The sequence below is a fragment of the Crocodylus siamensis genome, chromosome 5, assembly GCF_052110815.1.
Source record: "Crocodylus siamensis isolate JL-2025a chromosome 5, ASM5211081v1, whole genome shotgun sequence".
Lineage (NCBI taxonomy): Eukaryota > Metazoa > Chordata > Crocodylia > Crocodylidae > Crocodylus > Crocodylus siamensis.
Window position 1 is genome coordinate 143,872,906 of NC_143399.1, and position 12,675 is coordinate 143,885,580.

A 12,675-nucleotide genomic window follows, 5' to 3' on the forward strand; every position below is an offset into this window, starting at 1 on the left:
ATAGAAGCATATTATAGCAACACAATGTAGACTCATGTTTGATGTTTGGATAAATACCTCAAAGTTCAATATTTGCTTAGATCTCTTTGATTGGAATGTGGAGCTAGGGATCACTTTGTCCACAACTATTTAGGCACTTTTGCTTCCAGGCTGGGACTGAATCCAGAATTTTCACTAGGAACAAAAGAGAGTTGAGGTCAAAATGTTGCTGAATTCTTCCAAGCTAATTGAAGTTTGACTTCATTTTTATGTGCAGGTATAGAGATGTGCACTTGAGGGCCAGTCACAATTTATCAGAACTAGTTTAGCCAGGCGTATCAAAAGGAATCAAGGCCAGCATGAAATTACTAATAGATGATAGTGACAAGGTTGGGTCAAGGAACTAGAACTTGGGAAGAACTCTGCCCTGCTAGGCTATGTGACTTCAGGCAAGTTGCATATTAGCATCTCAGTAGCTTAGTTTCCTCATCTGTCAAGTACATAATAATTTTGTATAGTAGCAGAAGATTTTCTGATGAAAGGCACAAAACATGTAAAGGAATATAATTATGGAGTAGGTGTAGGTAGAAGACGGTATGAAATCAATTGCCTGGAGAGGTTAGCTTCTAACTAAAGTCTTATGGGACCTATTCATATCACTATTGGTGAATATAAGCTTTCTATTACACAGATAGCTATGCCTATATTTTTGTACATATATTTCCTTTCTTTATATTTTGTTGTCAGATTCTTGACATATTATCAGCAATCTACCCAGACTATTTCTGCAGCAAATAACTCTTATAAAAAGAATGAAAAGCCCACTTAAAAAATCTAAACCTTTTATGATGCATTATTCACTACATACATTTTTAACAGAAGCACTGTGTACACAATCTGTTCATCTTGCACTGGGATTTCTAGTCATTTTTTTGATATTTTGCTTTGTGCTAACTGTTGCACCTAGCCCTAATACATTTTTCATAATAATAAAAAGTAGTTGTGAAGGCATAAAGAATAAAACAGTAGAGAAATGTAGAATAATGGCATTAACCTCAATATGCTTTTCACATGGTTCACAGGAATTGCCAGTTTTAATAACAGCCATACATCTCCAAGGACCTATTTGTTTTGAAATAATTTACTGTTGCAAATTCAGACATGAAAGTTCTTTGACCTGAGAGTTTGGCAACTCAGAGAGTAGAAAACAAGACTAACAAACCTAAATGTATTAAACTATTTTGGAGCATTATAAATACGTTGTTAAGCCACAACCCAGATTCAAGAATATTTTAAACCCTTTTTATGTAGTTTTGATTGGATGTTTTGCACAGAACAGGTGCAAAATGCATGCCTTTTAAGTGTGAACTTTAGTGATTTATTAAATTTGTTGTCGTTTGTGGAGAGTGACTGAATTTTTTGTGCACCTAAGATCTAGGCAACACAAGGAGACTATTGGCTCTGGATTTAGGACCCAGAGGCCTTGTTTCCAGGGATATATATGCCAATTCCCAAAAAACAAACCTTTAAAATACCATTTCTAAGCCAACAGAGACCTTCTTTGCTCCCGTATATTAAATTACTCTTATAAATGCCTGGAGTATTATAAAGAGGGCTGTGACTATACACAACAAGGATTTAATGTCCTACATACATATATTTTAAGCATTTATTTTGGTTTAAATGCTTCGTCTGACTAAAAAAAAATCTTAGCAAAGTAACCTTGAAACTTTCAATGCACATATTCTTTTTAATACAAGTATTTCTTCTATGGTAAATAAGATGGAAAGGAACTATTAACCTGAACTCCCTACCAGTGTCTTAAAATAAAGTTTAACTTGTGGACTCATTCTTTCTTACCAGTTGGAAGTTTCCCATTGGGCTTGTCATAATGAAAATCAATCTTTGCAGGGCTGTGTGGAACTATTCAGGAAGCTAGCTGAAACATATGGGAACAAAGGCTCCTGAAATATAAGATACCTCCTGAAAGGGAAAATTGTCTCACACCTGAACACAGACAAGGATCGTTCTCAGCAAGTTGTCTTCACGGTGTGGCATTTACTATCTCGATGCCAAGTAGAGGTAAACAGGTCTTTGCTCTGCCCCTTGGAAAGAGGTCTCCCGAACGATGCCTTTCAAAATACTAATTATATTCAAATTAAAAATGCTATTGAATTTCAAACCATTAACTGAAGAGAGTGAACATAAAATAACACCTCCAAGTGGTAGAAATGATCACAGAAACTGTGTATTACTGGTTATGGTAACCATGGACTTCTCTCCAGGTTTATTCACAAGGCTGAATATGCTTTTGACCCAAGGTCCAATACGTATATTTAAACATGCCTCTCCCACCCCCCCAACACACACACTTTAAAAGAAAGCATGAGCCAGCTATTAATTTTTCCAAGTAGGGGGTAGGACATGGCATAGATATGAGGACAACCAAACAGCTGTCTCATGGAAGTAGACCATCTGCAGTAGTATGCCCACAGAAACTATGACATTTAAAAGGCTTTTCAAGTACCCAGCTGAAGAAACCTAACTACAGAAGTGATGGCCTGGTAGATGCAATGAATATTTAATCTGCAGTGGTCCACAGACTTCTCTGTGGACTTCTATGATAACCTGGCTGATGAAACAGAAGATTAAAATGCTAGAGATAAGGAACTAAATCTTATTTATGTTGACAATGATATAAGGAATGCTTTTGCAAGTTTGATAAGAGAGGCTAAGAATTTGATAAGAGAGGCTAAGAATCCAATATCCTTTAGTGCCATAGTCCCAGATCATGAAACTATTGAATAGTGAGCTGTCTAGTCACTGATATATGCTGTTTTTTTTAATGCAGCATGGGGCTACACATACAGATACAAATTCAAACATAGCCGGAAATATTTTTGGTTGAATTCAGTTAGGCAAATCGTACAAAAGGTCTGGGCTTGAATTCTAAGGGTGGCTGTTTCTTGTATATATGATTTTTTGAAATACTTTGCAATACAGGATCTGGGTTAGATGAACCTGTGGTTTGATCCAACATAGCATTTCACCAGTATTAATCAGCATTAACTTTGCTGGATATAGGCTGAACCACAATGATACTTAAAAAAAAATAATCCTATTTTAGTTCATAAAGTTTCTATTTCATCCCTAATAATAATATGATGGGATGAGCTGAAATCTCAGAACTCCGAGGACATTTGAACTCTGAGGAAGCTAGATTTTGCAGTTTGTGCCCATGTCTGGTTTTGGCCATTCCCTAGATGCAAATTTTAATAATCACCTAAAATGATCTTTTCCTTCTTCATTTTTTTGTCATTGTTCTCAGCATTTGGGGGATGGTAATGATTGGCAATGGTTTTAAAATGTCTGATTTACTGCATCTTCATAATTGTGTATAATATAACTGGATGAAATTGAAGATGTTTTGTTAAGTTTACTTTTAAGAAAAATTGATAGTATAAACAGCAGAAGAATAGCTTACATATTTCATGCTTCTGTTACCTTTACTATGCCTACTTAATTTTTTGGTTTTTCATTACATGTTGATAATGTGTTTGTAATTTAGCTTGGTGTCGAAATGAGTAAACCATGCTATTAAATCTTGCATTATTTTACCATTATACAAGAGCACATTTAAATTGTCATTTTAAATCAGCATATAAGCCAATGCAAAGACTTTAATATGCTGCCTGGATGTGTATCTGTACTGAATTAAATAATGACTCGCCAGTCTCTTCTGTTAAATGTAGTGAGATAGCTAGTTAGCGTGATATGCCCAGGCAAATGTATTGTTGCAATGACAGAAGCAGTGCCCTGTGGTGATTACATTGGCAGCTGACTTGATTCTTCTTGATAAATTGACTCATGGTGTCCTTTCTGTAGGAGAAACAAATATATATTTAAAAAGCTCACATGCGAATGGTATAATAGGCTGAATATCACTGTATGACTTTGCACCAGAGGAGCTCTTTAGTTTCCCAATAACACAGTCCTTAAAGTATGCACCAAACAAATAAATGCAACCAAACCTTTCTGCCACTTTCTAGACACTTAAGGAGGACCCCTTTGCCAGCTCTGGCTCCCAGGCCAGCAGCTTGGCTCCCTCTGGCAGCTAGTTGAAGTCTCCACTTGCTTCCTTTTCTCAAATTGTTCCTTGCCAGTCTTTCCTCTCAGCCAATGGGGTGCTCCCTCATTCCCAGGAGACCCACAGCTAAATACCCTTAACAGGGCTGTCTGACCACGCTTAAAGGGACAAGCCATTGTGTTATGATAACCCTGCAAGTATCCTCTTATTAAATATTTTCTTCACGTTCTATTGATAAATCCATGTCTTCTGTAAAATATATTTACTTGGAAATTATACACACACTCCATAGTACATATGCAATATGTTTGGGTTTTAAAATAGAAAACTGTTGCAGTTTTACCTTTTGTATTTCAAAGATTTGATTTTTCTGTACATTGTGACAGTATCCTCCAGGCAAGTAAAGCAGTGTTGTTTAAAATCCTTGCTATAGAAAAGGTGATACATTATTAATGCCTTAATGTAACTGGAAATATTTAGTCTAACCTACCTTTGCCGTGTAGTGAAGAAAAATGTTATTTCACATTGTCAAATATATAGGCTGGAAATTTTGTTAAGAACCTTTTTCCACGTGAAAATTCATGAAAGAATGTGGAAACATTTTCTGTAGAATAAGTCTACTCAATTAGCACACTATTTCTTCAGAGGGTATTAACTTAAACAAAAACAGAGAGAAAGTTACTGTTGATATCACATGTACTGCTGAAAAACACTATATTTAGTAGGGCATTAGCACTTTTCCACCTCCTTTAGTTGTTGCCTTTGTATATATCAGAAATAACTCAAGGTGGTGGAAGGTGAAGATGGAATAGAAGAAAAGTGTTTCTTGTAAATGTGAGCCAGTGAGATAATAGGATTAAAATAACTAACTAAATCTCTTCTTGTTCACAGAGACAGACTTAATGTAATTCTAAGGTTCTTCCTATATTTTTCCAACTGACCCACAGAGCAACATTTGTGTACAGTGCACTTTCCTTTTTCTCAGCTGTTGTTTAAAAATGCATTCAATTTACATTTCAAACCTAGCTTTAGAATGATATTTTTGATTCATACTCCATTCAAAAAGAGCCACAATGCACAAACCTCCTATGATATACTGCAATGGTATTTATTGATAGTAGAAAAATAAATCCTGACATTAAAATTTATGGAGGATTAATGGCTCCTTTTAAAAGACTAAGGGAGCTGGTTTTATTTAAATCAATCTTTACTGTAATGAAATCTAGAACACTCCTACACAAAGCAAGATGAATGATTTGTGTCAGATAAATAATGGTGCTGAAAGCCATTATCTCTATCTTTTATTTACCTGCAAGTTCTTCCCGTAAGTTAATAACAATGCTTCTAAATGCTTTTAATATGTGGACTTCAAAAGCATAAGGCACCATTTTCCAAACGTGCATGTGCCATTTGTACTTGTTTCATATCATGTGTAGCTAGTTCTGTAGGCCATGATTTTTACCAACGCTGTCACTTAGGCATACATCTAATATAATATAGACACACTCCTTTATTTTTTTATGAGGCCTGAATAAAAAGGCAAGAAACTATCATAACTAAATCACATTGTACAAAGATGGGGCAAAAAGAACAAGCCAGATGTGTGCACTTTTCATTGTAAGCTTTAGAAATAAAAGAAGATTGTTCACATCTTGACCCCCCATTCTTTTCTAAAATGTCTGTTTTTTTAGATTTTACCCCCTCCTACTTTTACACTGAAAGTATTCAAGTACACTGAACACTGTTGTAGAAGAGGAGATATGCTAGTGGTTAGCTGGGGCCACATTGGACTTAAGACACCTGAGCTCTGCCTTTGTACACTGGAAGAAGAGCTGATGTTAGAGCTCAATATATAGGAGTGTCTGGCTCTATGAAGCTGCCCCTTTTGGTTACATTCAAGTGTAAGGTTTTACTATTTAATTAAATAATTCTAAGAAATCTTTTTACCCCTTAGAAATGTAATTTCCTACATTTTTAAAGTTTTGTAATTTTGCAGATAAGGGGAAAAAACCCAGCTAGGCTGATGCACTGGAAATCCAGTTTTAAACAGGCATGCAGGGCCCAATAAACCAGATTTAGCTGCTTATAAGGATTGAGTACCTTTTCAGAGAATCTGTTTGAGAGATTCTCTAGCTACAAATTTAAAAGTGGTCCTTAAGTCTTGATGTCATTAGTTGGGTGATATGCAAGGCTATAAACAAGCTTATTTTATTTATTGACCCTTCCTTCTTATGCTATATTTGAAGAAACTCCAAACCTTTTTATTGATTAGTAAGGCAGAGTATAAGCCTAGATGGAATATTTTATGTTTGCATAATGTTTGCACATGTTACATTTTGGAATATGTTAAGATTTTCATATGATTCTGAACTTTTTTCTCCATTAATCCTCCATAATTGGACTCACAAGCAGTACTATATATATTTTGCCTTTTAAGTAACAATTTTTTCCTAATGCATTAAAACATTAGGTATTGGTTTTGCAATCCATTTAGACAGAGTCCAGTAGATCTGTTGGCACCTGGTATAAAGTTCAAATTATTTGAAATTATGCATGTCAGAAATGTGTTCTTGGCAGGTAAATGTGTTTGCATAGAAAAATAAGCAAAATTGTATTACTAGCAAAGGAATTTAAAAAAAAAATCTGTATGGTATAAAATCAAATTCAATCTGGGTATTATGGATTGAGCCTACATTCCTGAAACACATTACCCATGAGTGACAGACCTCTGGCTGTAGGATTAAATTCAATGATAAATCATTCAAAGAATGGTTTTGTGCCCATTTCAGTTACAAGAAGCCTTCTAAAACTCTACTTTCCTTTGACTCTTCTCTTGTTTTGATTAATGCTAATAAATTTATGTCAGATTTCCCATCGCATTCTCTTCTGCTTTTTTTTAAAATTTATTTTGCTTTCTGAATGCTCTTAGCTTACCACACCATGTGAGTAGCTTAACAAATTAGATCACTTGCATGTTCCCCTCCTTCCCCTTTCACAGCTTTAAATTCAGAGTAAAATGTCCATGTGTCCCTCAGGCCATGTCACATTGGACCCTTGCTGTCAGATTCTAAACTACTAGATTTATTTTGTGCTATTTCAGCAGATATCATAGAAGGGCAAAGTGTGAATTAAATTACAAAGCCATCCATAGGACTACAGAAAGCATAGGAATGGTTAAAAAAAAAGTCCCTATGTGACAGGGATTTGGGAGCCTCAGTTTATTAATGCTGCCCTCCTCCCCACTCCCAATGCTGCTCCTCCTTTTTCTCCTTTTTCTTCTTTTCCTTCACAATGCTACCAACTTGTAAAGACTGATCACAGTCTGCAAGTGCTTGTTTTTTTGCTTCAGATCCTAATTTCTGGAATTCTGTAATAATCAGAGAACCTTAGCTTTCTTCTTTTTTAAAGTATGATTTTGTCAATGTGGTTGGGCAGAAAAGCTTGAAAGCAACTAAAAATCCAATAGACACTGTATGTACTACTTCTAAGCCAATCTCATGATTTTTGTGAAACTGTTCCTGGATTCTAATTGCTCAGGATTAGCATTACAGTACTGAGGTGGAAGTCATTTTAGGATTGCAAATTATTACTTGTATTAGATCTTAATGAACAAATTGGTGAATTTTAGCTATCTCTAATGATGGAAAAATTCTTGGGAAACTGACATTTTGTTCACATTTTACTGAGTTTGTCTTTCGAATGTTATTTATTCTATGCATGGCATAGGAAAAGTTTATGTATAAACTGTGTGAGCTCAGCTGTCTAAGTTATTAGTGAGTAGGTACATGGGATAGTCCCGTTCCTTGATTGGACAGGCATAACCATTTTTTATTCTCAGGGTTGTATGAAGTAATAGTATGATTGTATGACCTTTACTTGTGAACTATGTTATCAGGGGATTCTTTTAACTTCTTTAATTTCCTCTGCTTCAGCGTTCTCATGGCAGGCTTATGGAATGTCATGCTGTGTTAAACTACGTCCTATGCCACAGAAAATTATCCCATATTCATTGCTTTCATTTCCATGTATTTTTATTAGTATGTGTGCTGTGTAAGGTCTTTAAAAAGTTAGCATAAATGGTTCACTATTTTCTTTTTGTATGGGACTGTAGAAATGTAGTCTACCTTTAGTATTAAGCATTGTTTGATATATAACATAATATATAATGTACTATATATTTTATATATTTTATGAGATCATCTTCAGTTTGTTGCAGGAAAAGAAGACCAAAAATCGGCTTTATCTTAATGAGCTGTATTGAGGCTGAAGGAAAGAAATGTGTTCTAGGTTAGGGACAGAAGTTACACATCAACCAGTATAAGCAATAGGAAACCAACTCAAATCTGTAATACAACAGAAGTTCAGTGCACATAAACTGCTTTCAAATGGCCGAATCCAGTTTAAGATAAACCTGGACGGATGTAGTATCAGACTTAACTGCTTTAGATTAAATCAGTTTATTTGTCCCAGATCCCCTCTAGATTCAAGTTAACCCACAGTCTCCCAGCATCTCAAGATGCTTTGCACCTTCTCTGCAAACTGCCCTGTATAAGGTGGGTGGGCTAGCCTTGGCCTAAGCAGTCTGTTTCAGCCAAGCAGCAGGAATGCTCTAGCAACCCCCAGCTTCTAGCCTGGGCCACTGCAGGCATGTGGCTGCAGTTCCAGAATCAAAAGTGAATGTCTGTTCACTTGCTTATGGGTTAAATCTACACAATTTAGACTGACCTGCAAAGATCATGTAAATTCAGTCTCTGGATTTTTGACTGCCTGTACTTAGCCTTAAAGGAAATTTTGTTTGCCAGAATAACGCCCCCTTTTTTTTTAATTTAACCAAACTACTTTCTCAAAAAGTAAACTCATTCTCTTTAAATATTTTTCTCTTAAATTATATTGCAAGTGTTCTGTAATATTTTTTCTTCTTTTTCATTTACCTTAATGAAAAGCACTTTTTGTGCTCTCTTTTTGTGCTCTTCCTTCCTATTATGCAACAAAGCAATTTTGTTTAGATAATGGCATGATTTTTAAAAATTGCTATCTGCAAATTTTGAGCTTGTAATCATAGAACTCTCCCTGAGAGTTCATGCAATCAAAAAAGAATCGCTCAAAGGGGGTGCAACCATTTCTAAAATGAATTCATCTTAACTTTTAAATGAATACTTGTATAAAGCTTTTTTTATTCACCTTCCTCATGTATATAGGGGACTCAAAATAAAATGATGTTAATAGCTTTGGTTATTTGGATGTTGTAAAATGACTTGAAGAAATGAAGTAATCTGTTTAGTTGATGAGGCTTTCACAACATGTAGTTTACTATGGTACCCTTCACTCCTGAGTGTGTTTAGATTGTATTTGATGTATCATTGATAAAGTAAGTCCTTCATTTGAAATTCTTCTCTTAATCTCTCAGACAATGAGAACTGTCATGGCAAAGAAACAGAGAGAATGAATATCTAACAAAATAGCTTGAAGTATCCATTTAAGAAACAGCATGGCAGGGTGGTACCTGGATGAGCTGGCATGTCCCCCAACTTACTAGGACACAATCTTTTCCCTCTTCTGCCACAATATACACTGCTCAAGGTTTATTTCACTGAAAAAAATCCCCAGAACTAGTGGGGAACTGCTTTGGTTATTCTTTTTAATCATCAAAGCAAAAAATCCTGATTTACACAACAACCAGTCTCTGCAAAATATGTTTAAATGACAGTTACCCTGTCCTTTATCCTCTCACTCCTATTTCTTTGTCACACCATGGGCACATTTACATGAGATTCCTAATGCGCAGTAGACTACTTTTATTGTGCATTAGCACATCATGGCAAAAACTGTGCTAATGCACAGTAGAATTAGTCTACTGCACATTAAGCACCTCAGAAAGGCCGTGTTCTGTTGCTACTGTGCATTAATGCCTGCAACTGTGAGTTTATGCAGTATGTCATATTACAGGTACAAAAACGTAATGTGCCATAGCAATGGCACTTTAATACATGTGAAGATGTGTCTGCTCTGTCTTAAACAAAAACCTTCATTTTTTATGCATCTATCCAGCAACCAGCACAAGACAGCCCCTGTAATGCAGATTATAGTAATAATAAATCCCAACGCTATGGCAAGCTGTTCTTTTTCATATCAAAATAATACTACTACAATTTAATTTTTGTAAAATATAAGGTTTTCCTCCCAGAGATATAATTAGATTTAAACAAAGAAGCATATGCTTATAAAGAAAAAAAGTAAATCGAAACCTAATATCTTTGAACTAACTAATTTGTTGCCATGTGTTCCATTATCATTTTCCTTGTTTTTTTTCTTTCCCTTTCAGCCTGGTTGTGTACTTTACACACTTCCTCTGTCACAGAAGGATCATTAGAGTATTTAATTAGACCTCTTGTGTATTACCCTTGTTGCTCTTGTATTGGACCCAGTAAGTTGTGTATGACTCAAACACACCTGTTATGTCTTTTATTTAGTTTTTAAGCTTCTCTAGGTGGAGACTATTTTTGCTTATATTGTATGCAGTGCACAGTACAAGAGTGTCCTAAGTTAAATGGGAACTCTGGACACCGCCATCATACAAATAATAACAGATCTCAAATAATTTCACAGGGACTAGTTTACACACATGTTGTAAAGGTAATTCATCTACATTTTGCATTGTCATAAAATTGATCTGGACATACTGTTGAAGAGCCGGGAAGTCATGTAGATTAAGAGGCTCAAACATTTGGGAGAATGTTTAAATTACTGTGTTGGAAGGAACTGCACCATTGACCAATAGGAGCAGCAAGATGCACTATTGACCAGTAATGGATGGGATCTCCCTTGTGTTCCACAGCATGCCCTTCTCTTTCCTGTTGTAGTCTTTCCTTCGCCTCACACTGAGCAAGCCTTGTGCCCAATTAGTAGGGGGTATCCTCATTTATAATGTTGCGTGTTGCTTTGTGCTATGTTCCAGAATGATAAGAGTGCCTATAATGTCTCACAAAATGGAATTTACATTTATTTAAGAATAAAGAGAAAAAATAAAGCATTTTATAATTCAGTGTGTAGGACACATTTGGGAGCTCACTTATATAAGGGGTCTGGGAGCTCAGGTGGTGTTTTCATCGATCCTCCCAGTCTCGGGCTATGGGCTGAGGAGGGAGAGGAGGATCCATGCAGTGAACCAAAGACTGTGGAACTGGTGTCATTGGGAAGGCTTTGGCTTCCATGACCACAGCCTGCTCTTTGGCGAGAGAGGCAGCGAGCTGCTGGGAAGAGATGGCCTCTACCTCTCTCCCCTGGGGAGGAGGCTCTTCTCAGCCAGGCTGGCTGACCTGCTCCACCGGGCTTTAAACTAAGCCCGCTGGGGGATGGGGGGACTACTGCCACTGCTGGCCCGCTGAGCAACCCTTGCAAAGCCAGCAGACCAAGGCACTTAAGGGAGCCCACCCCTGCCCCAGCCCTGGCACAATCTGTGGGCAAGCCAAGAGCCCCCCAAGGGGACACTTGCCTGCCTGTACACTAATGCCAGGAGCCTGGGTAACAAGCAGGAGGAGCTTGTCCTCCTGCTCAGTGCAAAGAATTATGACGTCATTGGGATAACGGAGACCTGGCAGGACTCCACCCATGACTGGACCACGGGTATAGAGGGCTATACCCTGTATAGGAGGGATCGTGTAGACAAAAGGGGCGGGGGTGTAGCTCTCTATGTGAAGGAAAGCTACATGTCCCTGCAAGCTGATGTTGGCGACCAGCATGGACAGCTAGAGACCCTCTGGGTAAAAATTCGTGGGAAAAACAGCACAGGGGACACAACGGTGGGAGTCTACTACAGACCTCCCACCCAAAGTCCTGAGCTTGACCAGGAGTTCGCCCGGGAACTGACTGAGGCCGCTTGCTCCAGGACCTTGGTTGCCATGGGTGACTTCAATTACCCGGACATCTCGTGGGAAGATCACTCAGGAAAATCCGAGCGGTCACAAAGCTTTCTCTCATGTGTGGATGACCTCTACCTGACTCAAGAAGTCTATGGGCCAACGAGAGGCAAAGTGCTGGCTATGGGGGACGATCTAATCGGCGACCTAGTGATCGATGGGAAGCTGGGTGACAGCGACCACGAGCTGATCACCTTCACCATCTGCCGTAAAGCTGGCAAGTCAGTCAGCAACACAGAAGTCCTTGACTTCAGAAAAGCTGACTTTGACAAACTCAAGAGGCTTGTCGGTCAGGCCCTCAGGGACCATGACCCCAGGGAGTTGGGAGTTCAAGAAGAGTGGTTGCTTCTCAAGGAAGCGATCCTCAATGCACAAGCTAAATCTATTCCAACACGGAGGAAAGGCAGCAAGAAGGCACAGCAGCCCTCCTGGCTCTCTAGGGACCTAGCGGACCTCCTGCAGCTAAAAAGGAAATCCTACAAAGGATGGAGGATGGGATTCACCTCCAAGGAGAATTATTCTGCGCTGGTCCGGTCCTGCAGGGAGCAAACCAGGAAAGCCAAGGCTGCAACTGAACTCCAACTAGCTTCAAGCATCAAGGACAACAAAAAGTCCTTTTTCAGATATGTGGGGAGCCGGAGGAAAAGCAAGGGCAATGTTGGACCCCTGCTAAACCAGATGGGGCAACTGACA